Genomic DNA, 27,589 nt, shown 5'->3' with positions numbered 1-27,589 from the left:
TCCAGCCAGAGCTCTCCCCTGAACTCCACAAATGTTTATTGAACCACCTACTCACTTAGATCTTGAATTAGGCATTTCAAACTTATCATATCCAATACTGAGCTCCTGATATCCCTCCTTCAAACCTGTCTCTCCACCCTTATCTCAATAAATCTTCCATCTTCCAGATGCTCAGGCCAAAAACTTGGGTGTCACTCCTGACTCCTCTCTTTCTCTCACTTCCCATCGTCAACGTGTCAGGAAGTCCTACTGACGTAACTTCAGAATACATCCAGAATCTGACCCTGACACCACTGCCCTCCGTCCAAGCCTCCATCATTTCTCACTTGGATTATTAATAGCCTCCCAACCTTGTCCCCCTTCAGCCTGCTCTCAACACAACCACCAGAGGGACGCTGTTAAAATGCAAATCTTCTCAGAACCCTCTGGTGGCTTCCCATGTCACTCTGAATGAGCGCCAACCCTTTGACCATGACCTGCAAGGCTCTGGAGTCCAGCGTCTTTTCCTTCCCTCTCTCACCTCATGTGCAACTGCTCTTCCCTCACTTGTTCTACTCCAGCCACACTGGCCTCCTTGCCATTCCTTGAACATACCAAGCACACTCCTGCCTCTGTGCCTTCACAGTTGCCTTTCCATTTCAAATGCCCTTCCCCCACATGGCTCACTCTTGTCTACAGATCTAAATCTGGTAATACTTCCTCAGTAAGGCCTGCCCTTACCACCCTGCCTAAAACTGTACACTTTCTCAGATATTCTCAATCTCCTTTCTCTGCCTTATTTCTCTCTTTAGCACTTACTGTCACCTACTATACATATAGTTTCATGTATTTATATTCTTCTTTAAAGTAAGCTCTTTGCCCATGTGGGGCTCGAACACATGACCCCAAGATCAAGAGTCGCCTGCTCTAGCAACTGAGCCAGCCAGGTGACCTCTGTATTCTTTAGTATCTGTCCTCCCTCCCTCCACTAGAATGTAGAGTCTGTGAAGGTAGGGATTTTTTATCTGTTTTGTTTGCTGCTGAGTCTTCTAGAACAGGCCTGGCCTATATAGGTGTTTAATATTTGCTGCGTGAATGAGTGATTATTTCAGAGTGGCCTGAGAGGTGCTAACAGGTAAGAGGAAGTAAGTCAGGTTAGGGAAGGCTAGAGAGGTCTGCAGACATCTGGAAGGGGATGGAATTTTCTTCAGTCTTTGGAGAATGGAGAGTCCTCAGAAAGAGGAGAACAAAGCGAGAACTATTGGCATATAGTGCTGAAGAGCACTGGTTTTGGAGTCAGCTGGCTTGGGTCCAAGCTGGCTCAGTCACTTACTAGCTATAGACAAGCTAGTCTACTTCTCTGGGTCCCGGTTTCTACGTCTGTAATACAGAGATTCTTCTCTGGGTCTCAGTTTCTATATTTATAAGAGATTACCATTGCACCTACCTCATAGGGTTGCTTGGGTTGTTTTAGGATCTAATAACATAAATAATGTTTCGCAAGGGCAGGGTACTCAGGAAGACTTTGTTCAAAAAGTGCTCCTTACTGTGTAAAGCTTAGAGTACCTATGAGCTAAGACTTCACGTCAAGGGTATTGTAGAATGTCTCAAAACAGGCGACAGAGAGATGGAACGAATTGGGCTTGAGCTTAAGGCGCAAAAGAAACAGCCCCTCATGTTGTAACAGATTCTCTGTCAGAACTATCAGTCCCTGGACTCAACCAGATGGGATGAACCTAATTCCTGTCCCGCGTTAGTTAAGATGGTGCTGCTCGCAAGCAAAAAGGGAATCAGAATTAGGCACAAATGTGGCATAAGGCCTCTGCTGGGGGACCAAACAGCTCCCGGCTGCCTGTCGCTGATGCAATCAGAGCAGAGAGAAGTGATTCACTCCGATCCTGTCATCAAACTCAGGATTTTGGCCAAGTGCAGGTTTTGGGGTTGGTTGGTGGATTATTTTTTCCCTTCCTGAATTGAAAGAGTAACTTTGTGTTTCAAAAAGGCACTTTATGCAGAGAAATTCTGTGGTGAGAGCTTGCTGGGCTCGATGTGGGATGAACCACCTTTGCTTATGTCTGGGGAGAGAATGAAATCTAGTGCCCCTCTTTTTTTTCCCTCACACCCAGTAAAGATGCAGAGCTGAAAGGTGTCTTTCAGAAGGGCTGGAGACAAGGGAGTTGACTTGTAGGTAAGAGGACGCTGTACAGGAGGCCAATGAAGTGGCTTCTTGTTTGTTAGCATAGGTTTGTGGCAAGGAGGTCTGTGAAGCCCTCCCCCAGAGTACCCGGGATTAAACAGAACAAATAAAACCTCTATTTGTTCATCTCTACCCTGGATTTAGACGATGCTTTATGGCCAGGGTTATTGGGATCAGCTGAAACCCAGGCTGATGTTTATTCCCGGGATTGCGAAGAGAGACAAATACCTCTCTGTCCTTCCTTTTTCCAGGCCAAGAGGGCAGGAGACACTTTCAATCAAGCAGGCAGGCAGTGAAGAATTATTTTTTAGGTGCCCACTGTGTCCCCAATGCTGAGCCACCTAAATATAAATAGAAAACGTACAAAATTCCAGCTCCAGCCCTCAAGACACATAAAACCCAGCTTGCAGCGGGAGGCCTGGTGGGCAAAACAAATTCAAGAGAAACTGTTAACAAACAGCAGTGTGAGGTAGTAAGAATTAACCTTACAAGACGTAAGAGAGGAGGGAGATGAATGGGAGTGGGGGGCTCTTGGATAAAGTTCGTAAGACAATAAGCAGCATGGCGACAGAAAGCCTATGTGTTTTGTTCTCTGCTGTAGCCTGGCACTTAGCATACTGCCTGGCACAGTGGGCATTCAGTAAGTGTTTGAGGAATGAATGCAGAAGGAGGGGCATGATATTAAGGATAAATAGGTGAAGAGGGAGGAGGGCATTCCAGCATGAGGAAAGGCCCAGAGAAATGGTCGGGTGTCTTGGTGAGACTGGTTTAACCACAGTGAAGGGTGTGTAGTGAGGAGTAGCGGGAAATTAGGTTAGATATGGGGCCAGGTGGGGGAGGCTGGAAAACCAGGCAGAGAAATTTGGAGATGACTATTCCTTCACTCCTTCATCAAGCTTTTACTGAGCCTGGTCCATGTGCTAGGCAAGGGAAAGTAGGGGGGATATAAAGATGAATGAAAAGGTATTCCATCTGTTGGGATAGGTGGCATATCTGCACTTTATTATTTTAACTGTGATAGTCATGGAATGGATGAAATATTTTGACAGTCTAGTCACAGTTTGGTTGCAAGAAATCCAGGCCATGTCAGTCTTGCTCAATTCAACTGAGACTCTGTTAAAAGGTATAGTAGACATCCCAGGCTGGGAAGTGGGCTTCAAGAGGGACAGGAAGGGGCTCAGCCTGGTAGACGGGGCTGCTTCTCCTCCCTTCCTCTGCCTCTGCATTGCCTCATGGATGGGCTCTCACCTCTGCCCCTTTACGTATCCTCCATTCCCATGCTTCCCTCTCTTACTAGAATTTTACTTGGTACAAGCTTGACACCCTAATAACCACAATACCGTCCTGCTCCAGGGCCAGCCATCTTCATCTCCTCTTTGAGCCCATTAGGTCAAACTTTGGAGGAAACAGAAGCTGATTGGCTCAGGTCAGTCTACCGATGGGTACTCCTGGGTCAGGTGATCACTCAGAGCCAATCAGCTGTGGTCAGAAGGCAAATCATGTGATTAAAACATGGCGGCCTAAGCCTACCAGGAACTGCAGATAAAGGACAATGTCAAAGTAGGGGTACAGTTGGGAGGGCAGTGACAGACAAGCCTAATTCTTTCTGGTTAGCAATGTAGGGAGTAAATCAATTCAGCTGGTGGAGGTGGTAAAGGGAGAAGGCTATGAGACATAAGCAGAGCCTGATTTAAAGGTCTGACTTAGTCCTTAGTGGTTGGGGGGGGGGCGGGGGATGGAAAAGACTTCCCAGTTAGGGAGGAAAGCAGTTTTAAAGCAGTTAGACTGGGGTGCCTGCATGGGTCAGTAGGTTAAGCGTCTGCCTTTAGCTCGGGTCATGATCCCAGGGACCTGGGGTCAGGTCTCGCATGGGGCTCCCTGCTCAGTGGGGAGTCTGCTTCTCCCTCTGCCCGCCCCACTCGTGATCTCTCACTCTCTCTCAAATAGATAAATAAAATCTTAAAAAGAAATTAAAAAATAAAGCAGTTAGACTGGCTGCGGTCCATAGGAAGAATTGGAAAAGTCAGAAACTGAAGGGACCCAGACCATCAAGAAAACTTTCGCCTGAGGGCACCTGGGTGGCTCAATCAGTTAAGCATCCAACTCTTAGTCTCTGCTCAGGCCTTGATCTCAGGGTTGTGAGTTTAAGCCCCCCATTGGGCTCCATGCTCGGTGTGGAGCCTATTTTAAAAAAAAGAACAGAAAAGAAAACTTTTGCCTGATCTGGAATGGAGCAGTTTAGAGATAAGGATTTTTTTTTTTTTAAGTAGCCTAAATTTTTTTTTTTTTTTAGGGCAGAGTCTCCTCATTTATTGCCATAACCCTTCCTGATAGCTAGGCTCAGAGAAGAAATGAACGACACATTTGTCAGAATGAATTGAATTCCCCTAAAATCCAGACAAACCACTGAACATACTGCTATTTGTATTCTGTTAGAGACAGAACCAGGACCAGGAACACACAACAACAACAACAAAAATAAAAATATGACTTTTCTGATTCCTGATGCGGGGCTCGGGTCACCGAATGCAGGCTTGGGGGGAAACCAAAATGCAGCAGAAGGAGTCTGGGCCACGCTGGCTGCAGAGGGCTAGATGAACAGATAGCACTGCGCCCAGTGGCTCAGAGGCAGATCAAAGCCGGCTTCCCCATAACAGGCAGCAAGCGTGGTAGGAATCTGGGGGACCTCTCGCCCAGTCCCCCACCCATGCTCCCAGGTGGAACGCCATGCCATTAGTGGTCCCACCTTTGAGCACCGCCGCTGCACAGGCATTTGTGACTGATCTTTCCTAGTCTAGTGTGTAGCTCTCTCCAGAGAGGCGCAGCAGTGATACCAGTGAGCCGTGGGATTTCTGGCCAGACCACTGGGATTCGCAGCCCAGGTCTGCCGCTCGGACAAGTTGCCTAACTACTTAACTACTTTGTGTCTCGGTTTCCTCATTTGTAAAACAGGAATAATAAACTCTCTTAGAGGGTCGATGAGAGGATTCAACGAGATAATATCTGCAAAGCAATTAAAACAGTGCCTGGCGCATTGCAAGCAATCGCAATTACTGTAATTGGTACCAAAAAAAAAAAAAAAAACTAGACTGCAGAGAAGAGCTTTCCAGCCTGGAGGGCCCTGGAGCTCATTTCAACCCACATAACTCACCTATTAGTGCTATTATTGGCTATGACTTGGACCTGCCTAACATCCATCCCTCCTTTCTTCTGGGAACAGATCCCTGATTGGTCTAGGAACAGCCATAGAAACTAAGCCAGGCCAATCAGAACTCTTCCCTGCGAATTTTCTGACTGCATCTTCCAATGGGTAGAAAAGAGATTAACCACCACTGCTCACCACCCATCCTTTTCCCCCTCTTTTGGGGTTCAGATAGTAAAACTGTGAGCCCAGAGTTGCCTTTGCTCCTTTTTTCCTCCCTTTTTCCTCCATGTGCAGAAGCTGAGAGTAAAGGTGATTTGCAAAGAGAAGCTGGAACAGAGTCCTGGCTGGGGCAGAGCCCAAGTCTCTCTGAATCCAATTGACCCTGGACCCAGGCCTCCACTCCTACTGGTCTGCGTTAGATTACAGAACCTTTTAAATCAGTCAGTTCTTTCTCTCTCTCCGCGCCCCCCCCCCACTCCTCCCTCCACCGTCTGCCTCTCTTGCACTCTCATTCTGTCTTCCTCCTTAAACTGCTTTAGATTACATTTCTGTTACTTGCAACTACAATTTGTGCTTGAGGGTCAGTTCAGGAGGAAAACATTTTCTTTTATATATAAAAAAAAATGACAGTCCTTTTAAGTTTCATGTCAAAATAATGTAGATTCTTACTGTCTACATTACTTTGTTTTTTAATAAAGAACATCAGTGAAGGGCTGCCTGGGTGGCTCAGCCAGTTAAGCTCCCTCTCCCTCTGCCCCTCCCCCCGACTTGTGCCTTCTCTCTCTCTCGCTGTTTCTTTCTCAAATAAATAAATAAAATTCTAAAAAAAAAAAAACCATCAGTGAGAAAATTGATGGTGCTTTATAGCCATTAAAATGTTCCTATCTTGGACCATTTGAAAAAGAGCAACCTAGGGGCAAATTTATTTATTTATTTAAAAAGATTTTATCTATTATTTGAGAGAGAGCAAGAGAGCATGTAGGAGCAGGGGTGGAGTGGGGAGAGGGGGAGAGGGAGAAACAGACTCCCCTCTGAGAACAGGGCCCCATGTGGGGCTGATCCCAGGACCCTGAGATCATGACCTGAGCCAAAGTCAAATGCCTAACCGACTGAGCCACCCAGGCACCCCTAGGGGCAACTTTTTAAAGTTTTGTCATAAATTTTTAAGCTCTTCAGAGGTTTGAGTGAATTTGCACCAAGGGCTGCAAACCCCAGGGCTGTAAGCTAATATCAATGAGTGAAGTCGATGGATGTGTGTCAGACAGGAGGGAGTGGTGGGGACCGTGGCAAAGTGGCAAGTGCTTGGCGCCTCTGAGGGAAGCTGCTATCACTCAGCCCCAGCCCATTGTTTCCATGTGTGCATGTGGGCACAGAGCTGCCAGATCCTACGGTGTTTAAGGGATTCCGGACGTTTGGAATGTTCAATGTGAAATTCTAAACTTTGAACATTGGCTATGAGTTTGATTTAAAAAAAAAAAAAATGGGTGTGTAGGTCGGGTGTAAAACTGTCCTGGTTTGCCCGGGACTAAGGAGTTTTCTGGGATGTGGGACTTCTATTGCAAATCAGGACAAGTTGGTCACCCTCTGTGGTGGCCACAAGGAACTCGTGTGAGATTTCTGCCTCTCACACTCTCACTTCACCTGCCAACAGTCCAGTGAGGTAGCTAAGCAAGGAACATATGTCCTCCAGATCCCCATCCCCACAACCCAAGGAGGAAGATGCATTGTTATTCCCACTCTAGAGAGACTCACAAGCCCGTACAACGAGTGTGAGACAGAGAGTCCGTCTCTGAGGCATTCTCTCAGCTCTGTGGGTGGGCCTGGCTTTATGTGGTCAGTAAGATTCAGGCTTCTCCCTGCTACGTCCAGCAGCCTCTCCATGGCTGTCAGAACCTTCTCGCTGCTTGGAGAGGGCAAGGCCTTCTAGGCAGCCAGGAGATATAGGGGTTTTTCCCTTAATTCCTCTTCTTTAGGCTGAAAGGCTACATTTACAATTACATTCCATACAGTGAACTTGGACCTGGTCTACTTTTCTGAATGTGGAAACTAAAGGCACAGTGTAGGGAGGTGACTTGCCTAAAGCGCACAGCACACCGACCACAGAGACTCACCTCCGGTGGCTTGCTTGCTAGCTCGGTACCTGTCTCTCTCTCTCAGGGAAGGGGAAGGGGACCGACGTTTGCCGACTGCCTCCCCATGCTGGGACCCAGGCTGGGCACTCAGCAGCCTTCCTAAGGCCCAAAAAAATCCTAAGGGAAGGACTGGAGTCCTGGGCCCGAGCCCTTTCCAGGCCACCACCCTGCCAATCCAGGCGTGCCAGGAGGGCGTTTGGAATTGCCAGCTTGTCATTGCACAAAGGGAGGGGTGTACAGCTCAGAAGAGAGTGAAATAATAAGGGTCACAAATAGGCTCCCTCCACACAGTGCTCAGCAGGTGTCGGTGGCTCTGTGGGAGGGTCACAGGGAGAGACAGGTCCACCCCCTCGTGAAATCGTTCTCTGATGAGATGATGCATGTTAAGTGAACTATAAACTTTTAAGAGCACATTCCTTGCCCACTCATAAACATTAGGAATCATTCCCTTTGGGAAAGCTAATGTTCTTGAGGCAGCAGAGTGTACTACCAGCCTAGAGGGGGCCCCACTAGGATTTCCTCGCGACAAGAAGACAATTCTTGTAAGAGAGCCAAAAGTAGAAAGAAAGTGAGGTTTGGATTCTGTTTGTGACTTTAGCTCTTACACCTAGATGTCACGGACCCTTTTTAACAGTGGCAGAAAGCCAGCGTTACCTCAAAGTTAGAAGCAGGAAGTTGGTGTTTTGTTAGATGTGAGTTCAAATCCCACCTCTGCTGCTTATCTGATGGATGATGTGGGAGACAGGCTACTCAAACACGCTTGCCCTCAGATTTCCCCACTGAGAGTAAGCTGGCAAGACCAGATCACGGGGCTATTGTCAGGATTAAAAAGGAGATGATACCCACTCTCCATATGACCCCGTAATACCACTCCTATATATTGATCAATGAGAAATGAAAATGTATGTTCACACAAAAACCTGTATATGAAAGTCTATGGAAATTCTGATAATTGCCCCTAACTGCAAACAACCCTAATGTCCTTCAGCTGATGAATGGTTAGGCAAACTGCTACCTCCATACAGTGGAACATAAGTCTGCTAAGTGAAAGGAGTTAGACACAAAAAATTACATATGGCATGATCCATTTACATGACATTCTGGAAGAAGCAAAACTATCAGGACAGAGAACATAGCAGTGGTTGCTAGGGGCTGGAGATGGGGGTGGAGGATGGCCAGAGAGGGGCATGAGAGAATTTGTTCTGTATCTGGATTGTGGTACTGGCTACACGACTGTGGGCATTTGTCCTGTCTCATGCAAGCTGACTTTTTAAAAATGTGAAAACAAAGGAAAAGGGCCCACGTCATCCAGTTCCTCCCCGGAAGAAAACACCTATGGACTCCTTTTCAGTGAAGCGTTGGTAACGATGTGTTCTCTCCAGCATTTTTACTTTTGTGGAAAGAGCCTGCAAATTCTGTAGAGAAGGAAGGGGGACAGGGTGTGTGTCTGTGTGTGTTTGTATTTATTTGTCTATGTAGAAAGAAACTCTGAAAAGATACACAAGAAGCTAATAACAACAGTCAGTATGGGGGTGCTGGAGGAACTGGGCAGATGGGGACCCCGTAGGAGGAAGACTTAAAAATAACTTCTCTGTGTGTTTGTGTGTGTAATACATTCACATGGTTCAGAAATTATATAATAATATTATATATAATGTTTATTATAACCCTTATATAATTTTTGAACCATGTGAATGTATTACACATACACACATTACATTATTTTTAAAAATCAAAAAGATTTACAAGGCAGAGAAATGCTTACTGCCTGGGCATGACTCTCCCCTGGTGGAATCTGTGAGGGGGTGGTATTCTGTGGCAGCCACATCACATGAGCATTGCTTACTTGGCCCTGCCCCACCTACCCTGCTAATAACCCCAAGGCCAGACTTGGCTCCCTGAGTAGGTGGGCTCCTGTTCTCTGGAGGGAGCAGAACCGTGAATACCCTCCTTCTCCTCCAGGTATCGCCCTCGTGTGCCTCCCCATGGCTTAAATTCCTTTTAGTCTTTCACCCTACAACTGGGATAGGCTTTCACCTAGAGTTGCTCCCCAAAGGTGTCCCTATAGGCCTAAAGGCATACTTTGGTGTAAATGTCTGATATCTGACTCAGACTCTCTCCCAGGCACAGATTTTGGAAGAGGGCAAGCAGACCACCTGTATTTTGGGTGTGCAGCCCACGGCAGGACCCCGGGCACCTGAAATAGAGGACAGTGGAAAGGCAGCACTTAGATACTTCTCAGTCTTGTCTGGTGTGGACCTAGGTGCGCGCTGTGGGAAAGACAGAGTACTGGGGGCCCGCCACGGTTCAGACAACAAGCTCTGGAGTCCGGCTGGAACTTGAAGCTCACCTCTCCCTCTTCCTAGCTGTGAGCCCTTGGTCAAGTCGTTAGCCCCCCTGTGCCTCAGTTTCCTCATTTTTGAAATGAGAATACTGCTCCCGCCTGTGTTGAATGGGTAGCTATGAAGGTGTGACCAGAGGTGGCACTGGGAAAGACGCACCTTAGATACTCAGCACCCAGGAGCCCTTCTCAGCCAGGGCTGCCTGGGCCAACTCAAGGCCACACATGCGGTTCAGGGGAAAGGGTGACAGACACAGGGGCAGCGACATGGAACAATACCGAGAATGAAAGCAGGGTGGTGGGGCTGACTCACTGGATGACTCATTTCCTTGCCCAGGGATGTTCTGAGCATCCACGGAGAACCGCTCCTCACCCTCCTCACACCCTCTGTTCCCTTTTTGCGGGAAAGGCCCAGAGAAGATCGCCCTGCCCCTAGGGAGAGCGGGGAGCAGGATGGCCAGACCTTCCCCTTCTACCCAGGACCAAAGGAGAGGGTGGCCAGCTAGAAAATCCTTTTTCAACCTACAAAGTAACAGTCCCAACACAATGCATTTTGAGAAAGAACAGTTTTTGCCCTGGAATACAGGAGAGAATCTAGACTCATTTTGCCCTTTTCCAGATTATCACAGGGATCCCTGCACCCCATAGAACATTAGGGAAACACAGAAAAGTGTAAGGAAGCTGAGAAAGTCACCCATAATCCTGCCATTTAGGTTCAGTCATAGCGATGAGTTTGGTATTTTTCCATTCTGTTTTTTTTTTTTTGCCCTCTGCATTTTTTTTTTCATCATACAGTCAACTTTATATTGTTTACATCAGCACTACCAAAAAGGAATATGTGAACCACAAATGTGAGCCACACGTGTCATCTTAAATGTTTTGGTAGACTCGTTAAAGAAAAATGAACACAGAGAGGTAAAATTACTTTTAACAGTATATTTCATTTCACACAGTAGACCCAAGCTATAATTGTTTCTTCATGTACTCACTATTAAAATCATTTTTTTAAGTTTATTTTTTTTAGTAATTTCCACCCCATGTGGGGCTTGAACTCACGACCCTGAGATCAAGAGTTGCACACTCCACTGACTGAGCCAGCCAGGCGCCCCTCACTACTAAAATTATTAATGAGACACTTCACAATTTCTTTGAGTGGCTACCGTACTGGACAGCACAGCTCTTTACCATTTCTACTTTGCTTTTGTTCTTGTTGAAATCGTATCCTAGGGGCGCCTGGGTGGCTCAGTCAGTTAGGCGTCTGCCTTTGGCTCAGGTCATGATCCCGGGGTCCTAAGATCAAGTCCCGGGTCAGGCTCTTTGCTCAGTGGGGAGCCTGCTTCTCACTCTCCCTCTGCTTGCTGCTCTGCTCACTTGTGCACTCTCTCTCTCTGTCAAATAAATAAATCTTAAACTTAAAAAAAATAAATTATATCCTAGGTATTTCCTCACATCATAAAATATCTTTTTTCCCCATAAAATATCTTTTGACAAAAATAACTTTCAAGAGTTGAAATAACATGTATTTACTATCTAATTCCAAAGGTAATATATTTATTTCTGTTTTGCTTTTGTTTTGTGTCTCCTCACTCAGGGACAATTTGTGTTAGCCATCTGATATAATTACCTCTAGACTGGTTTCTCGGCAGATATTCCGAATTCAGCAAAGATTGGATGCATACAGTATGTTCTGTTGCACAAACCACTCTTTTCACGTGATGACACATTGTGAACATACAAACAGTGGAAAAGTATCACCTTTGAGCCTCTGCAGAGAGCCAGGCATGTTCAAACACCTGCTCTCATCTCCGTGGTGGGAGGCGGAGCATTTCCATCCCCAGTTCTCAAAAGTGTAAATGGGGGCTCAGAAAAGTAAGGTGGTTTTCACTATTGCAAAGTTGGGGTTTCACCCAGATCTTCCGATGTCATCTCCAGAGCCTTTCATTTCACCTTATGGACTCCTTCTGGACGGAGGCAGGCAGGGGACCCAAGACATGCCAAAGAAGCAATTTACAAATTAACTTTTGGAGTAGGAGTCTCAGTAACTTGGGACTGCCTCTCCACATAGGTTTGCCTCATCACCTCCATAATCCCCCAGGCACATCCTCTTTCCCTGAGCGCACATGCCCACGGACCTGCCACTTTCTTGGGGACACCCTTCCCCCCCCCGCCAGGTTTCTCATTCTCTGTAACTTCTAAGAGAGAATCCCGAGAGTCTCTGTAAGTCGTTTCTCGTCATCAGTCCTACTGACATGGGGGGGCTCTTCTGTGCCTTTTAGGTGGTTGGCAGTGTCCCCGACCTGTGCCCATAGATGCCAGGGGCACCACCCCCACCCCCACTGCAGAAGTGTCTGCAGATCTTGCCAAATGTCCCTGGGGGTGAGGGGGCGTGAAGACTGCCCCTGTTTGAGAACCATTGCTCTAAGTATTAACAGATGGAAGAGTCTTTCCTAAGCCAGTCATTTGATGTGACCCAGAGTGCAGGTAAGACGCTTACTTCCCCTACGGCCTGCCGTGCTCGCAGAGAAAGGAATGCTTTCTCTCCCCCAGTGAGGCTCCAGGATCTGCATCTAATCAGCACTCAGCAGATGTGTGCACCATGAAGGATGCTGGGATTCTGTTGTGTGGTACCTTATATTAGGCTTTGCAGGACTGAGCTAAATGCACCTGATACATGTCCCAGATGATAGTGCCCTTTGCAAATCCTTTCCTCCTGGAGTTCTATGCCTTTCTGATCCTGATATTCAATCTCTTATTTTCCTAGGCCAGAGAGAATGATATGCAGTCTTAGCATTTATGTTCCTGACCATCATGATTACATTTGGATTGTGCACATATGTCCCATGCTCGATTGACAAATATTTCTATTTTTTTCTGTTTTTTTAAAAATGATTTTATTTATTTATTAGAGAGACGGAGAGAGAGCACACACAAGAAGGGGGAGGAGCAGAGGGACAAGCGGACTCCCGTTGAACAAGGATCCCGATGCGGGGCTCAGTCCCAGGACCCTGAGATCATGACCCGAATTGAAGGCAGATGTTTAACCAACTGAGCCACCCAGGTGCCCCAGGGTTGACAAATATTTCTATTAGGCAAATAAACAAGTTTTAGCATTTGCGTCAAATGCCATCTTTTGAGCATACCGTAGTCGGCTGTATTTCTAATTTGGGGCATTTAGATTGTTTCCAAATTTTCTCATTTTAAATAACACTGTAGTGAACATCTTTGGGTCTATATCTCTGCTTTACTTTTTTTTTTTTAATAAAAAAAATCAATACCCCAAGTATGAACTACAAAAGAACAAATCCCTTCCTATTCAGCACATAGACTCCTTTTGTTGAGTTTTACATCTGGAAACTCCTTCTCTGTTTCAGAAAACAAATTTCCAACATTAACTGAGCTAATAAAATTCCATTAAATTCAGCTCAAGTTGGCCTCCATCTTTGTGAATATAACTAGAGTAGTGGTTTTGTAGACAAACTTGTCTGTCACTTTAACTTTTTTTTTTTTTAAGATTTTATTTATTTATTTGACAGAGAGAGACACAGTGAGAGAGGGAACACAAGCCGGGGGAGTGGGAGAGGGAGAAGCAGTGCTAGATGGGAGCCCGATGTGGGGCTCGATCCCAGGACCCTGGGATCATGACCTGAGCCCAAGGCAGATGCTTAACCAACTGAGCCACCCAGGTACCCCTCACTTTAACTTTTGAGCCTTAATTTCCTCCTCCATTAAACAGGAGTAGCAATAGTAGGAGCTTCAGAGAGTTTTTCATGGATTAAGTGAGATAATGCATGCAGAGTTCTTAGCACCTATTAAAAACAATTTAAAAATTTATAGTAAAATGTTAATGGTAGAATCTAGGTGGTGGGTATATGAATGTTCCCTGTGAAATCCTTTCAACTCATGTATATGTTTGAAAGTTTTTATAATAAGGTATTAGGAAAGACAACTTCATAAATAAATGTTAGTTGGTCTTAACAATTATTTACTAAAGAGAAAATGGGGTAAATCTTAGCAAAAGTCAGGTCCAGTGGAAACACATCATACTGAGCTTGAAATGTGGAATCTGCTCCTTGGGTACCACATCAAATGTATTTCGCTCTGCCTTGAGTGTAGAAGAGTATGACCAGAATTTGAGTGAGTGCTGGAAAGGACTGTTGCTTTTTATTTTACCATCTGGTCTCAGAATATAAACCACAGTGTGGGGATAGCATATGCTATAGGAGTGATTTTTTTTTTCAAGTTTAAGAGATTAAAATATATATAGTTTGTTTTGCGAAGTGACTTTGAGACATTTAAAAAACATCTGTTTCAGAGTCAAACACATCTGGATTAGAATCTTCTGTCAACTGCTTAGTAGTTGTGTGACATTTAGGTAAGGTACCTCTCCTCGCTGGGCCTCTGTCTCCTCACCTGTGGCCCGGGCATGGTGACAGGACATCCCTCACAGGAGTGAGGAGTGAGTGAGAGCATGTAAAGGGCTCATGCTGGCCTTGGCCCAGAGTTAGGTGACTACCCAGTGTCGTTTCCTCCTTTCTAAGGGGCAACACAGTTTGTTTTGCCGGTGAATTATTCAGAACGCGGCTTTGCTAATTTAACCCAAGGTGATTTTTCTGTTAGGAAGGTCACCCAGGGCTCAGGATCCTGAGCTGCCCACAGGCCAGTGTTTGAAAAACTCAGCATATTGTTGTTGCAGTTTCCTCCTATTCAGAGCCACTGCACGTGGTGACTAGCTTTATGATTCACTGAGATCCCTCCCAGAAATTTCACTTTGACCTTAAATGTGTGAAAATTCCATTCCTGGCAAGTGAAGCACATTGCTTTGGGGAAGAGAGCTGAACATATTTTGTGTTTTGAATCCTGCTATTGGTTAACATCAGAGGACCCCAAATCTGTGCTGTCATTGGCAGGCGATGGGCTTGCTCTAACGAATTATGAAATGCCCTGCCCGTGTGTTTCCTGAGGTTTCAGAATACACCCGTTTTCCCATCCTTCACCACGGGCAACGCAAAACACATCCCAAATCACACTCACTATATTCTGCAACAATGTGGCCATGACCAGCATCACCATCCCGTTGGCATAGGAGAGAGAGAAAGAGGAGGGTTGGTGCTGGTCCCTCTGGAGCCTTAGTGCCAAGGAAAGGAGTCCCCACCCTCCAACCAGATGCGGCCCTTGTCAGAGCGTGAGACCTGGAAGCACAGAGTAGGCCCGGACTCTCCTCCGGAGCTGAGTGCTCTTGTGCGGGGCACAGCCTTGTGGACTCTGGGGACAAAATGGAGTTCAGAGTTAGGTGGTCTGCTGTGAATCTAGTCCCAGACACTTACCAGTGACCCTGAGCCAGTGTTTTCTCATTTGACTATAATGCCAGTTTCATGTGATTGTTTGAAAGGTTTAATGAGAGAGAAAGAGCACAAGCAGGGGGAGCGGCAGGCAGAGGGAGAAGCAGGCTCCCCACTGAGCAAGGAGCCCGATGCGGGGCTCGATCCCAGGACCCCGGAATCATGACCTGAGCTGAAGGCAGGTGCTTAACCAGCTGAGCCAACCAGACGTCCCAGAGATAGAATATTTTAAAACTGTGTGTGTTTGAATAAACATAAAAGAAAATGTCTGGAAAGACACTGAACTATTAAAAGTGGTTAGAATTTAGGGGCAGAATTGCAAGGCCCCCTTTTTTGTTTTTTATTTATTTATTCATTCATTCATTCTTTATTTTTTTAAGTAAGCTCCATGCCCAGCACAGAGCTCAACACAGGGCTTAAACTCACAACCCTGAGATCAGGACCTGAGCTGAGATCAAGAGTCAGCCACGTGCCCGTTTATTAGTTTACTACTTTTTACGTAGCAATATTATTTGGGAATGATTTAAGATTTACAGAAGACATGCAAAATAGCACAGAGTTTTCTTACACTCCTTACCCTGTTTCCCCTCTTGTTAACATCTTGCATGACCATGGAACATGTGTCAGAACTAAGAAACAGAACTAAGAAACCTATGTTGGCACATTGCTACTATTAAATTACGGACTTCATTCAGACTTCACTGGTTTTTCCATTAATAACGTTTTTCCGTTTTGGGATCCGGCACCCACTTTGCATTTACCTGTATCACTTTTGAATTTATATATAATATATTTATATACCTACATAACAAATATATATTTCCCTATATTTGAGAATAACAAAAGACTGTACATATTATATTATCTATTTTATATATTAATTATATATTATAGTATATAATATTATATATTCTTTAGTTGTTTCTGAATGTAAGGGAAGAAGGAGATCAAGAGATTGGAGGAATGGGGACATCTGGGTGGCTCAGTCCCTTAAACATCTGCCTTCGATTCGGGTCACGATCCTAGGGTCCTGGGATCAAGCCCCACGTCGGGCTCCCTGCTCAGTGGGGAGCCTGCTTCTCCCTCTCCTGCTCCCCCCGCTTGTACTCTCTCTCTCTCTCTCAAATAAATAAATAAAATCTTTAAAAACAAAAGAGAGAGATTGGAGAATGACTGCAATGAATATCTATGTAACTTTGAGCCATGTGATCCCCCTCTAGACCTTTGGTTTCCTCATCTATCAAATGAACGGGTAGGGTAAGTGATTGCCAAGCCCCCTATCTCACAGTCCAGGCCCACTGTTTTCTCCATTTCTAAAATGAAGAAGTTAAAGTAAACACAATTCCCCAAATATTAAAATAGATGTCTTAGCTCCAAGGAGTCCCTTTTGACCTCATTAAGGAAAGGAACGGTTAAAGACCTGACTACGTCTTCCAACCGGGGACTCCCAACTATCAGGGCCCCTGGGGAGGGAGGTACTTGGTGATCTAACAAGTCTCTTCCATTTCTCTCTACTAGGATTTATTTTTGCTGTAATGGAGTAGAGCAGAGGGAGATTTTGTCCAAATTGTTGGACAAAGGAGAAATGTAAATCCTGATTCTCATTTTGCTTTATTACTTATGACCTCCAGATCTCTGATAAAGAAGACAGGACCTGTAGCTGGTCTCCATTTTTTTTTTTTTTTACCAGCTGGTTTAGTCTTAAGTTCATGGTCACCTGCCCAAGCTGGGCCAGTTGAGTGAGCTTTAGATATTAGGTGCTGAAATGGATAATTATGCATCAAAACCCAGCTTACCTCACCTCTCCTAGAGAAACCTGACATCTGTGGACTTGAACATCTGACTTCCTTTGCCCCAGACCATTGACATGGACTTATTTATTCAGAACCGTGTCCCCTGCAGGCAAGTTCTGTCCATGTTTGGCTAACAGAGCAGACAACATTGTCACATCGCAGTGAAGCACTCCTCATCTACCCCTTAAAGATTAGGTCAGGCTCCTGGTAAATACTTTCAAAGCAACCCCACATGTTCCCAGCACAGCAGTCAGCACACTTCCTACCATTTAAATACTTGTTATAATTCGATCAATGTGCCTCTTTCTCTGTTGCTCAATGGGGGCAGTTTTGTTCCCTAGGGGACATTTGGCAATGTCTGAGGACATTTCTGGTTTTCACACTGGAGGGTCAGTACTGCTGTTCTTTAGTAAGCAGAGGCCAGGGATGCTATTAAAAATCCTATAATACACGGGACAGCTCCCATGACAAAGAATTACCCGTCAAAATGTCCATAGTGTTGAGAACTCTGCTGTGGGTTATGAGTTCCATGAGGAGCACAGGTACTTTGTCTTGTTCGCCGCTGACCCTAGGCTTCACACGGGGTCTGTCACAGAAGAGGCATTCAGTGGACAGCTGGTGACGGACACTTGTCCTCTGGGGCTCGGGTGGCATCCAGTTGAACTTTGTTTCCCAGTGGCTTAACCCAGGGCTTAATATGTAGTAATTAAATTATTATGAATGAATGAATGAATCCATCCATCTATCCATCCATTCATCCATTCCTGAATGATCCAAAGGAGCCCTCATGCCAAGAACCTTTCAGTAGTGGTCTTCTGACATGTTTTGGTTGTACCATTACCCAGCTATGTAACTTACGAATTTGGCATGTATTTTTTTTATTTTTTTATTTTTTAAAAATATTTTATTTATTTGTCAGAGAGAGAGAGCGCACAAGCAGGGGGACCGGCAGGCAGAGGGAGAAGCAGGCTCCCGGCTGAGCAAGGAGACTGATGCGGGGCTCGATCCCAGGACTCTGGGATCATGACCTGAGCTGAAGGCAGACGCTTAACGACTGAGCCACCCAGGCATCCCAGCATGCATTTTTTTTAGACCAGCATTGTCCAGTAGAACTTACGCACTTACGGAAATTGTATATATCTGTGTAGTCCAATACAGAAGCCACCAGCCAAATGTGGCTACTGAACCCTTGAAATGTGGCTAGTGCTATTTTACTTAATTTAAAGTACTAGCTACTGTATTGAATGGCAGAGTTCTAAACATTCTAGAAGATTTTTAGAATCAGTATCATATCACATATCACGTATTTTGTACCCGTATAAAAATAGTATTGTTAAATGGATTTTTATATAAATACATTTTTCGGAGGTTTCTGCAACTTGGCCCTTTGAGTCACTCTATTTTTTACCTCTATCCAGTCAGATCTAGCTCAATCCTTTTATCTACTGCATAGTGCTTCATGGTATGACTATTTTATGTTTTATTAGCCATTTTCCTACTAATTCATTCTTTCTTTCTTTCTCTTCCCTCCTTCCTTCCTTCTTCCTTCCCTCCCTCCGTCCCTCCTTTCCTTCCTTCCTTCCTTCCTTCCTTCCTTCCCTCCCTCCCTCCGTCCGTCCCTCCTTTCCTTCCTTCCTTCCTTCCTTCCTTCCTCTGTTACAAACAATGCTGCAATGAACATCTTTGAATGTCTCCTCAGGCCTCTCCTTGGTAGCTCTCAAGAGTGGAATTGCTGGGTTGTAGTGTATTCGTAAATGTAATTTTATTACTTCCTACTGAAATTATGCCCCAGTTTTTTCACCTGTAAAATGAGAGGGATTCAGTGATTTCAGTGATTTCAGTTCTAGAACCCAATCATTCTGAGCCAATGGAGGTGAGAGGCAGACTTGAAACTTTTGGCAGTGATTCTAGTATATACTGTGCTCAGTCAGATGCAGCGGAAACAGATAACATTCAGGGTCATATGTTCCCAGTTGTTCGCTCTTTGGGTCCCTGGGAGGAGAAAGCTCCATAAAACACCAGATCATATTTTCTTTTAATCCTCTAAGTAATGAAGTGGATAAAAGTTTCTGACAGTGGAAAACTCCGATTATTCAATTACATTAAAATAAATCTGTCACTAGATTTGGAAACTCAAGCTTTGCTTGCTTAGATAGCTACAAAAGTAAAAAGGTTTCCATGCTACGCACAATTTTTCTAACTTCCCCCATGTGACTGTGATTTAGAGTCATTTTACCCACTCACACCTGCTGTTACCCAACTGTTAATATCAATGCAATGAATGATAAAACAGATCGTAAGAGGAACCCACGGCTAATCTCAGTAAATACCTCATTTCTACTTATTTTGAATGTGTCCATTGTCTCTCTGCAGTAACCACAATTCAGGATATCAGAATACACACACATGCAGGCACATATATATTCTATTCCTTTGAAATTAAGGAAACAATACTACTGACATCTTGTCCATGACTCATGTCTGCATGATTCCAAGCTCATGAGAGGGATTTAAGCCACTTATCTGAGTGGGGGTTATTTTTAGGACAATATGGGCTTTTCCATCACCTATTTAGTTGTAGATGCTTGGTAGAAGGGACTATATTAATAAGAATATATATAAAGGGGCGCCTGGGTGGCTCAGTCGTTAAGCATCTGCCTTCGGCTCAGATCGTGATCCCGGGGTCCTGGGATCGAGCCCCACATTAGGCTCCCTGCTCAGTGGGGAGTCTGCTTCTCCCTCTCCCACTCCCCCTGCTTGTGTTCCCTCTCTCGCTGTGTCTCTCTCTGTCAAATAAATAAAATCTTTAAAAATATATATATATATATAAAAATGCTTAAGATAGCTGTGTAGACTCTAAAGTGGCACTAACTACCCCCCAATATTAGCATTAAGTTTGCTAAACAAAACTTAAGAACAAAAAATGATTTGGTGGTTTCCCTCCCGTTATAGATTTGCTTATTACAAGAACTTTGGAAATTATAGAAAAGCAGAAGGAAGAATAAAACCATGCATCACTATTACTTTTCTTCCCATTTTTCTTTAGAAATTCTTTTATAGTTTGAAAGGTTTTTAAAATACAGAAAAGTACAAAGAATAACAACAACCAAACACCCATATTCTCACCATTAACTCAGAAATAACCATTTCTTTCAACTGTCCTTGGGGGTTCTGTATGACTAACACCATAAGCCAAGGCAAAGACAAGCAATTGATAGAGAGGAGATATTTGCCACACATATAAACAACAACGGATTTGTATCCAGGATATATAAAAGACTAACAAAAGGCAAACAACCCAAACGAAAAAGTGGCAGAAGGAAATAAACAGCAGAGGAACTTGAATGGCCAATTAATACCTGAAAAAATGTTCAAACTCAGTAGTAATAGGAAAATGCAAATCCAAACAATGATACTCATATATGTAGTAAAAGTGTAAAAACAAGCATGGAATGATACACTCCAACTTTAGAACAGTGGTTACTATGGGGAAGGAGAAGGAAAAAGGATGGTTAAAGAGACTACAGTGTTACATATAATGCCTTGTGTCTTTCTAAAAAAATATGAACAAATATAGGGAAATGTTGAATGTGTTCTCTGGGTGATGGATATATGGCATCTATTTCCTGTATATTTGAAATATTTCCTATTTTAAGATAAAAGAAACTTCATCTTGAGCTGATTTATGTGAATGTGAAACTTTGTAAGATATCACTTTATGAAATTCTTTTCATTGATTTCATGTACTATGTTTATTTTGTTTATTGATTTTGTGCTTTGATCAAGACTGCCTAGAATAGTTTGTATACTATAAACCTTAGAGATATGGCCACTGTGGCTTAATTATCCTCTAGGGTCTAGAGTCTAGGCTTTTAGGCTTTGCTTAATAGATGTTGACTTTTCCTTTAGGAAAAAAAACTGGGCGTGGATTTAGATGAACTTGACATTAATATCTTGGTGTATCAGTTAAAACTCAGGTTACAAATGACAGAAAAATCATCTCAAGCAGGCTTAACTTAGAATATTATTTGGTCATGTAACTGAAGAGCTCTTGGTTGCATGGGAGCTGCTCAGGCTTAAGGTACCAATGGATTCAGGGTCTTCAATTCAGGGATTCAGGATTCCTACTTTCTAGTTTTTCAGTATTTTTCTAGTATTACACATAAAATTGCAATAAACATGTCATTGCATGCTTATATATGTGAGTGAGAGGTTTTCAAATCTAGATGTGGAATTGCTAGTTCAAGAGTATAGGCACTTCCTGGGGTGCCTGGGTGGCTCAGTCACTTAAGCATCTGCTTTCAACTCAGGTCATGATCTCAGGGTCCTGGGATCAAGCCTCATATCAAGTGCCTTGTTGGGCTCTCTGCTCAGCTGGGAGTCTGCTTCTTCCTCTCACTCTGTGCTCTCTCCCCCTCACTTTCTCCTTCTCTCTCTCAAATAAATAAATAAAATCTAAAAAAAAAATAAGAGTATAGACACTTCCAACTTCAACAGATACTGCCAAATTTCTACCCAAAGTGAGGGTCTTTTTTGTATTTTGTTTTGTTTTTTGTTTTGTCACTTTATACTTACATAAGCACCAGCAGTGTAGGAAAGTTCTCATTTCCTTTCCTTGTGTCCTTATTACACTTAAAATTTTAAGATCTTAAAATTTTTCTACTCTTCACCCAGATGATCAAGGTCATTAACAGTCATAAATCATCTTGATAGTATGTACTCTTGATATGATGTGATAAAAATGGCACTTTAACCGTATGGTCTTCCTCCCAAAATCCTATTGCCCCAGTCTAGTTACAAACAAACAAACAAACAAACAAAAAAACTATCAGACAAAACTCCTAGAAGGGTATCTTACAATATACTTATCCAGTACTCCTCAAACCTGTCAAGGTCATCAAAACCAGGGACAGTCTGAGAAACTGTCATAGCCAAGAGGAGCCTAAGGAGCATATCTGATAGCTAAATGTAAAGTAGTACCCCAGCTGGGATCCTGGAATATAAAAATGACAGTAAACTAAGGAAACTGGGATAAACTGTGGACTTTAATAATGATGTGTCAATATCTGTACATTAATTGTAACAAATGTACCACACTAATATAAGATATTAACATTCAGGGAACCTGGGCATGAGGTATATGGAAATGATATTTTCTCAAATTTTCTGTAAATCTGAAACTGTTCTAAAATACTAGGTCTACTATTAAATTTTTTTTCTACTCCTAATGGTATCTCCTTGTTTTAATTTTCATTACCCCAATTACTGGTGAGGTTGAACATTTTTTTCATGTTTATTAACCATCCAGAATTTTCTCTGATGAATTTCTTGTTCACCTTTGCTTAAAAATTGTGGTTTTTAAAAATGATTTGTCAGAATTTATAGATACTCAGTGTATTACTCTTCTGCTGGGTAAGCTATTAATCTTTTAGTTGTGTTGAGTTGCAAACATCTTCAGTTTGTAGGTATCCTTTGGTATTTTCTATAGTATATTATGATACGATATTAATATGGTCTGGCAGATATTTTTCAATTTTAATGTAGTCAAATGCTTTTCTTTACTCTTTGTACTTTTGAGTCTTGTTTGGAAAATCTTTCCCTATTCTGATGTCATAAAACTGTTATGTTTTCTTCTAACAATTTTCCATGTTACTTTTTACCTTTAACATTTTTAATCCACTCTGAATTTATTTTTATCTGGTATAAGGTAAGGAACTAATTTATTTTGCTTTTTTGTATAAGTGGCTAATTGTTTCAGCACCATTTATTAAGTTTTTCCATTTTTTCCCACTGATTTATAATGCAATTTCTATTTTATGCCAAGTTTCCATATGTATTTAATCTGTTTGTCTATTTCTAAACAAATGTTGAATTGTTTTTAAAAATATGGCTTTATGATAAATTTTTCTTAACTGACCTGGTAGGTCAAGTCAGGTCTAGTAGGTCCTCCTTATTTTTTCCTCAAAATTCTCTTTGCTATTTTTGGGCTATTTGTTCTTTTGTATGAAATTTAGGATTGCTTTATGAAGATCAACACAATGTTCTTTTGGAATTTTGATTGGTATTACAATGAGTTTATACATTAACTGACATAGATTAATAAATTTATAGACCAATTATAGATCTTGACTCCTTCTGTCCATGAACATACTATAGCTTCCATTTATGTAAGTGGCCTTTTATATCCTTCTATGTTTTATAAATTTCTCCTTAAAAGTCTTGTCCATCTTTTGTCTGTTTATTCATGGGGTATCTCATGGTTTTTGTTGCTCTTGTAATTATATTTTTTATCATTAGCAACATTATTGATTTTTGGATGTTGTCTTTACCAGTGAGTTGCTAAACTATTTTAATGTTTTTCTTGCATTTCTTATGTAGACGATCATTTCAAGTGGAAGTAACAAAGATTTTTCCTTCTTATTTTCCAATCCTTATTCCTCTTACTTATTTTTTCTAATTGCATTGGTTGGGATCTCTAGGACAATGTTTAATAGCATAGAGAAGAAAGCATCCTTGTTTTGTTTCTTATTTTAATGAAATGCTTTATTTTTTTCACCATTAACTATGGTGTTTCTTGTAGATTTACTGTCATTTTTTGGTGGATAGCTGCCTCACATTAACTCTTCTATTCTTCTTATTGTAATAGGACCTCAGATTTGTAGCTGATCATATAACTACATACTACATTTCTCAGCATCCCTTGCACTTTAGTAGATGTGGTTGTCTTTAAGCTTTGGCTACTAAGACAAAATTAGAGGTGGTCCATGTCTTGTCTTTTTTTTTTTAAGATTTTATTTATTTATTCATGAGAGAGAGAGAGAAGCAGAGGGAGAAGCAGGCTCCCAAGGAGCAGGAAGCCCGATGCGGGACTCGATCCCAGGACCCTGAGATCATGACCTGAGCTGAAGGCAGACGCTTAACCATCTGAGCCACCCCGGAGCCCTTTTTTTTTTTTTTTTTTTTTTTAAGATTTACTTATTTGAGAGAGAGAGAGAGAGCAAGTGGGAAGGAGGGGCAGAGGGAGAGGGTGAGAGAAACCCAATCACACTCCACACTGAGTGTAGAGCCTGACACGGAGCTTGATCTCATGCCCTGAGATCAAGACTTGAGCAGAAACCAAGAGTTGGGCACTTAACCAACTGTGCCACCCAGGTGCCCCTAGAGGTAGTCCATGTCTTAAAGGGAAGAGGAATGCTCTGCCCTCTCCTTTTCCTATTCCTTTCCGTTAATGATATACATTCTAGTTAGCTGAGGTAGAAGAGCCATCTTGAATAGCAACATGACCGATTGAGATGACCGTAATTCTGTCTCCTATACAAGGTTCTTTCCACTTCACTTATAACATTTTTTTTTTAAGATTTTATTTATTTATCTGACAGAGAGAGACACAGCGAGAGAGGGAACACAAGCTGGGGAAGTGGGAGAGGGAGAAGAAGGCTTCCCGCTGAGCGGGGAGCCTGATGTGGGGCTCGATCCCAGGACCCTGAGATCATGACCTAGCCGAAGGCAGACGCATAACGACTGAGCCACCCAGGCGCCCTATAACGTTTCTTTATTTTATGATTTGTTTCATTCTTTTTTTAAAAATTTTTATTTTAAGTAGGCTCCACACCCAACATGGGGCTCAACTCATGACCCTGAAATCAAGAGTTGCACGCTCTGTCAACTGAACCAGCCAGGAACCCCTCTTAGGATTTGTTTCTAACCAGGAGAGGAAAATTGATTTTATTCTTCTAAAACATAGATTTGAATGATATGTTTTCTGCCTAATTACAAATATCTTGAAAGCTGGGTGAGAATAAACTGATTAAGGGACACAGAACCCTAAGTACTCTCAACTTGGGATGAATTTCTTTAAATTGATTTGCCCATGTAATTATAAACTGTAAAGAAATAAAAAGAAAAAATAAGACAAGAAAGTCTATTTTTTATACATTAAAACATTTATCTGAAGTGATGTATTATGGATAGGGAAAAATTTTTAAAGAAAATCTATAAAGCTGCCATCTAAGTGCGAGGATTCTTACTGTTACCTACTGTCTTTCAATCCTTGTTCATATACTGTTTTTGTAGTTATGATCATAACTTAAAAAAAGTATAGACACACCTTTTGCACTTTAAAAAAAATACTTTTTATTTTTTTATTTTTTTTAAATTTTATTTATTTATTTGACAGAGAGAGACACAGTGAGAGAGGGAACACAAGCAGGGGGAGTGGGAGAGGGAGAAGCAGGCCTCCCGCGGAGCAGGGAGCCCGATGCGGGGCTTGATCCCAGGATCCTGGGATTATGACCTGAGCTGAAGGCAGACGCTCAACGACTGAGCCACCCAGGCGCCCCCAAAAATACTTATTTTTAAAGTTTAGGTCCTTTAAGTTTCCATGTAAGAATAAGCTACCAAACAATAAGAATGAAAGTATGTAGAATAAGTGTCTCTTCCCCCTGAGTCACAAATAAAAGAGCTCTTAGAACTGAAGGGAAGGGGCACCTGGGTGGCTCAGGCGTTAAGCGTCTGCCTTCGGCTCAGGTCACAATCCCGGGGTCCTGGGATCGAGCCCCGCATCGGGCTCCCTGCTCGGCAGGAAGCCTGCTTCTCCCTCTCCCACTCCCCCGGCTTGTGTTCCCTCCCTCCCTGTGTCTCTCTCTCTCAAATAAATAAATAAATAAAAATCTTAAAAAAAAAAGAACTGAAGGGAATTTTTTAATCTCAGCTTTTGAAGGTTGATTGTAGTATTTGTTTCTATAAGATGATTATTTGGTGATAGGTTTGATCGAATGCTGTCATATCATGAAATTCTTATATTTAGGATTGCATTTATGCTGTCCAGTCTTTGTGAAGAACTCAGTTCTAGTGAAGTCTGAATCAGTCTTTCTTCCTTCCTTCCTTCCTTCCTTTCTTCCTTTCTTTTTCTTTCTTTCTTTCTTTTTCTTTCTTTCTTTCTTTTTCTTTCTTTCTTTCTTTTTCTTTCTTTCTTTCTTTCTTTCTTTCTTTCTTTCTTTCTTTCTTTCTTTCTTTCTTTCTTTCTTTTCTTTCTTTTCTTTCTTTCTTTCTTTCTTTCTTTCATGGGGGGGGTGGCGCAGAGGGAGAGGGAGAAAGAATCTTAAGCAGGCTCCACACCCCACGTGGAGCCCAATTCGGTGCTTGATCTTACAACTCCAAGATCATGACCTGAGCCAAAATCAAGAGTTGGACACTTAACCAAGCCACCCAGCAACCCCTCCCACCAAGTCTGGATCAATTACAATAACAATTACCAGTAACATTTGTGTTACAGTATTACACTTTACAAAGCAATTTCTCACGATTTAGCTCAGTTTCTCCCTAAGATACATCAAAGGGGTATATCTTTGTCATTCACAGATATACCTCTGTGAATGACAAAGGTACTATTATAAAGCCATTTTGCTGAGGAGGAGACTGAGGTTTCAGAGTGATTAAGAGTTTTAGGCATTTCATAAGTGGCAGGGAGGAGATTCAGAATGAAATATTCTGCTTTTTTCACTTGCGCTAGTACTTTTTGAGCACCACCAAATCAGACAACAGCAGCCTTTTACCAGTTTAGATAGAAAACTCATTAATTTGCCAAATTTTCTCAATTCAATTTTTCTCTGATGTGTTTTTCTGAAATGGATACTAGATGCTGGAATAGGATGGTATCTGATGTAGCATGAGATTATATGTTTTGTGCTTTTAAGTTTCCCTTACCGGAGTTTCTGCAGCGTTCTGCAGAGAGCTCAGATTCCCAGGTGTTGTGCCACAGGAATATATTTTAAAATTGTTGCATTATGTTGTGCTGAATAAGCCCTGGAACCTGCAAGCCAAACACATTTTCAGTCCTAAAACAAGGCTAAAGAGCCACTATGGCCTTGCTTCCAGTCTCCTCCATTTCCTACATCATTTCTCCTTATTGCTCATCAGAAGTAAAACTTACTAAGGGTATATCCAAAGGAAATAATTAAGAAAAGGCTAAAAGCACAGATTAGCTACAAGGATGTTCATCTCGGTGGTATTTACAAAGGTTTTCAAAAAAGGAAACAAATTAAATGCCAAAAGTAGCGGACTGGCTAGTAAGTTAAGATATATTCTATAATGGAATACTCCTCTGCCATCACACATTATTAAGAATATTTACTGATGTGGGGGCGCCTGGGTGGCTCAGTGGTTTAAGTGGCTGCCTTGGCTCAGGTCATGATCTCAGGGTCCTGGGATCGGGGTCTGGGCTCCATGCTCAGCAGGGAGTCTGCTTCTCCCTCTCCCTCTGCCCCTCCCCCCACTCATGGTCTTGGTCTCTCTCTCAGATAAATAGGTAAAATCTTCAAAAAAGAAAAAGAATATTTGCTGATGTGTATTGATGTTCATACTTACATCAGCAATGCAGGATAACAGTATACACAGTGTAGCCAATTTTTGTGTATGTAAGGTAAATACACATTTAAAAAATTCCAGAAAGATAGATACTGAATGATCTTTTCTATGTGGTGGTTTATGATTTTTGAATAATTTTTTTAAGTTTATTTAAGTCATCTCTATACCAGATGTGGGGCTCAAACTCAGAACCCTGACAAGAGTTGTGCGTTCTTCTGACTCAGCCAGCCAGGCACCCCGAGTTTTTGAATAATTCTTATTTATTACCTTCTTACTTATATTTTCAGCTATTATTTTT

General features: G+C 42.6%; 2 long non-coding RNA genes across 2 annotated transcripts in view; one reads left to right on the top strand and one right to left on the bottom strand.

Moving 5' to 3' along the window:
* LOC118532450 (uncharacterized) overlaps positions 1-11,416 on the top strand; it is a 39,546-nt gene extending 28,130 nt beyond the window's left edge. Inside the window, exon 5 of the long non-coding RNA XR_013444425.1 lies at positions 11,386-11,416. This is a non-coding gene — a long non-coding RNA (uncharacterized LOC118532450). The remainder of the gene's footprint in view (positions 1-11,385) is intronic.
* Positions 1-27,589, bottom strand: part of LOC144380328 (uncharacterized) — a 51,879-nt gene that overhangs the window by 13,062 nt on the left and 11,228 nt on the right. The gene's annotated exons all lie outside the window — the stretch shown is intronic.

This window comes from Halichoerus grypus, chromosome 15, assembly GCF_964656455.1.
Source record: "Halichoerus grypus chromosome 15, mHalGry1.hap1.1, whole genome shotgun sequence".
NCBI classification, from domain to species: domain Eukaryota; kingdom Metazoa; phylum Chordata; class Mammalia; order Carnivora; family Phocidae; genus Halichoerus; species Halichoerus grypus.
This window is presented reverse-complemented; position numbering and strand designations above follow the sequence as displayed.